Source organism: Cynoglossus semilaevis, chromosome 5 (genome assembly GCF_000523025.1).
Source record: "Cynoglossus semilaevis isolate Cse_v1.0 chromosome 5, Cse_v1.0, whole genome shotgun sequence".
NCBI lineage: Eukaryota > Metazoa > Chordata > Actinopteri > Pleuronectiformes > Cynoglossidae > Cynoglossus > Cynoglossus semilaevis.
Window position 1 is genome coordinate 8,865,773 of NC_024311.1, and position 4,094 is coordinate 8,869,866.

Consider the following 4,094-nt stretch of genomic DNA (forward strand, 5'->3'; position numbering starts at 1 on the left):
ATTTCTGTAGGAGTGGAAGAAACTGAAGCTGTGACTTTGTTTTTACTGAAACCTGAGGAACAATCCAGGTTAGTTCAATGACACAGACGTTAGCATACGAGTAGAGGTATAAGATTTTTTATAAGATGCTTTTTGTCAATATTGTCCAAACACTTCATTTCCGATTCCGATATCAACTGATACTGATATATGCAGCCGTTTGGGTTAAAGGCGGAGGACACATTTCGTGTGTGTGCGCTGTGTCACAATACTTCACTTTTACTTTCACCTCAAAACTACTTTTAGGTCACATCATCGTCATTGTTATCAGGTTTTCATTATCAGAGAAAAAAACAATAACGACTTTTACCAATATTACATAGTTTGCTAACATTGTCCGATAATATCGTTTGGCCGTGATTGTTTCTAGTCATCCCAGATCTACGTCTCAGCATTTCTGATCGTTCGATCAATGTAAACAGAAGGTCACATGAAGGTCACATGAAGGTCACATGAAATATTTCTGAGAAATGATGACATCAGCCACGAGGACCAGATAATCAATGTTTATTGGTCTAAAGGCTGTGACAGTTGTTGAACTGCAGGTGGCGATGGTGTAGTGAGCAGGGTGGAGTCAGCTGGAGGTGTGGATCCTGACACTCTGAGATTCAAACCTCTCTGGAAACCTCTGTTTTTTTTCTCTGGCCTAAAAAAAATTATTATTTTTTACAGCCTGGTTCTTTTTGGTTCTCTCTCTCCCTCCCTCCCCCTCTCTCTGTCTCTGTCTCTGTCTCTCTTTGTCTTTCAGTCTTTATTTTAATTCATCGTCTGGTCTGGAAAAAAGGAACGAGCTCAATAATTATGACATCATTACCGTGATGTTCACCCAATAGACAGGAAATGATTTAAAATGCCATGCTAATCTCCAGCAGAAATCATGTCACATCTGCTTACTTTGGAAGTCATCGGAGACCCGGTCTCCAAAGGACGTCCCAGTTTGTAGGACAGATAATCGCCGTCCCTTTAACGAGGTCATGTGAAGCACTTACATCTCCTGTAGTTTCTAAGCAGCTCAGCTACTGTCAGCGTGTCATGTGACCTTACCGGTTGGCTGAGCAGACGGTGAACTTTGATAGGCAGCCACCGTAGACAGGAGCAGGCACCAGGATGAGACATGTGACCCAACAGTGGCACCAGACAAGAACACTCAGTTAACTGGATCAATAATGTCACTGAGAATGAGAGCGCTGAGCTCTTCATATAAATTACACTTTTAAATGGAGCGGCAGAGTTTGTTCTCACCGTTTTAATCGTCTTACTTAGAACCAGACCAGAGGAAGTTCCATCATCCAGTCTGACGCGGATCACAGTCTGGGTTCAGAGATGTGATCCATATCGACCTGATTATAAGATCTGGGCAAAATTTATTTATTTTTTATTCTTGATTAATGGCAAAAAAAATCATGATTATTTTATTGCATGGAAAAAAAGTTCAAAAATATTTGACCCTTAAAAAAATGTAATCTCCGCTCAGACATTCATTTCAATTAATTAAATATAAAATATAATATCAAAACAGAAGCAGGTCAACACCTGTGTACAGCATCTACTGGAAGTAATACTTTAGACTCAAAGTACTCTGATGATAAATACATAAATAAATAAAATCTTCTCCTTGTTACTAAATGAGAAGAAGAGATTTAAAAATGTTCACGTCAGAGCTGCAGCAATCTTAGCCCCGCCCCCACATATCATCCTTTGTTTAAAAATAAAAATATATTATTATTAAAGAGTGGATACACACAGAGTATCAGTACACTCCAGTAATGGCTGACTGTGTAGACCAGTGTAAACAGTGCAGACTGCAGCGCCACAGGTCGACCTGTTTATTTTGACGTTCATATGGTTGAGGCTGAGTGAAGCTTCCTCCTCTTCCTCTTCCTCCTCTTCCTCCTCCTCCTCTTCCTCTCCTCCTCTGATCAGCCTCTCACTCCCACCGGTGTTTATATTCCACTGGCCTCCACTGCTGTCATCCTCAGCTGCATACTCAGCCCGTGTCTGTGACACCCGTGGCTGCGGAGCACTTGATTGAAACACAGTGTTCATAAAGAGGTCGCGGCCTCTGACTCCGATGCTCCGCGGTCAGTATTACTCAGTGGACCCCCGTTTCCCCTTCAGGCTGAAGTGGAACTGATTGAGGCTGACCAAATAATCTGCCCAGAAATGCAGCGATGACAAAAAAGTGTCTAAGTCTGTCAAGCCCTCATTCCTGAGCGCTGGATCAGCAGTTGTGTCAGAATCTTCCATTAAGGCCGGAGGATTTCAACTCCAGGAGTGGCTGAAGGAGGACGTGTAATTTCATGGTTTCACATTTAATTCACATTTAATCACAGCATCATTTGGAGGATCACGGGCTGAGTGCCGATGGAGTGTGACGCTGCGGTTTGTAAGCAAATGTCACCGACGTGGTTTTGTTATTCAGCCCCAAATTAACTGTCACACCGTTCACTACAAAAATATATTCTTCTCATGTGAGAAGGAGTCAGTTCTGGTGAACATCTGATCCTGTGGGTTCAGGCTCCACCACGGACTCCACCAAACTCTGAGCAGTGAAGGAATGGATAATGTCAGTTTTTCTTTTTTTTTTGTTGCTTTTTTTTTCCGCTCAGATGGTTCAGTCAATATGCTTTATGAAGTCCAGGTCCCTGCAGGTCACATTGGATCAGCACATAAAAGCAAAGCAATTGGCCTGCACTTCACAAACAAGCTGTCCCCGCTCCAGAGATGTGACAACGTTGTCACACACTGGGTTTTATATTAGCAAAAGGAGCAGAAAAAAAAAAAATCAGATCCAGATTATAGGCTGAGATTATAGGCTGAGATTATAGGCTGAGATTATAGGGAAGACTGGTGAGGGTCCAGACATGAAGGGGAGAAAAATGATGGGAGATACGTGGGAGGTGGGGGTGACAGGGAAGAGAGACCTCCAACAACACCAACCAGGAATTAATAGTTCCACTGAATTAACCAGTAGGGTTCCCATTGGTACATAGAACTGTTGTAGAGACCCCCCCCCATTAAGACAATTACTTCTCTTATATATGTATATATGTCTATATGTGTATATGTTTATATATGTATGAATATATATATATATATACACACACACACATTATATATATATATATTCATACATATATAAACATATACATATATAGACATATATACATATATAATAATTTATATTTAGCACTGTTGTACAACTTCTAACATTTATAACCTGCAACAGTTTTGGTATATATACACATATATATATAAACTCACACACATATCTATCCATATATACTTAAATATATACACAGACACACACATACATGTGAATGTTTCACACCTGTATTTTCTGTGAGGGCTCTGTATATATTGTAATGCAGCTGCGGGAGGTCCTGTTTCGATGACAGGGTTTTTAAAACCGTACAAGAGCAAAACATAAATTCATTCTCTCTCAGAAACATCGGCCACTTCTTCACAAAAGTAAATACATACAGAATCCAATGAGCTCAGCGAAGTTGGTTTCACTGTGGTGACTTTAATTCTGGTTCCATCAGTATGCACCTGCCACACAGGCCTCCCACCAGATATCAGCTGTCGCTGCACTGCCGAGCAGCACAAATGCTGCAGGGCCGCTTCCTCCCTCCCTCCCTCCCTCCCTCTCTCCCTCCCTCCCTCTCTCTCTCTCTCTATATATTTCTCGGTCTCTCGCAGCTGCAGCTGTCATGAAGCCACGGCTGCTGTGTCCTCCTCCCTACACTGCTGGGTCAAGTTCCTCAACTCTATATTCCGCCTACAGCAGCAGCGCATTTTTAAGGCAGTATTATATTGAGGACCTGATGTTCTTTCAACAACACTGGTAAATATATAAATATATATATATATATATATTTTGGAGCATCTGCTGCTCTGTCCACAGAGACTTCAAACCTCATGTGCCGCTGATTCTTCATACACGGTAGAATCTAGAAGTTCACTTCCCAAAAAAACCCTACACACACACAGAGCTCTGTCTCCATGTTCAGTCTTCAGTCATCAGCTGTGCCCCCCCGACCCCCCAACCCCCC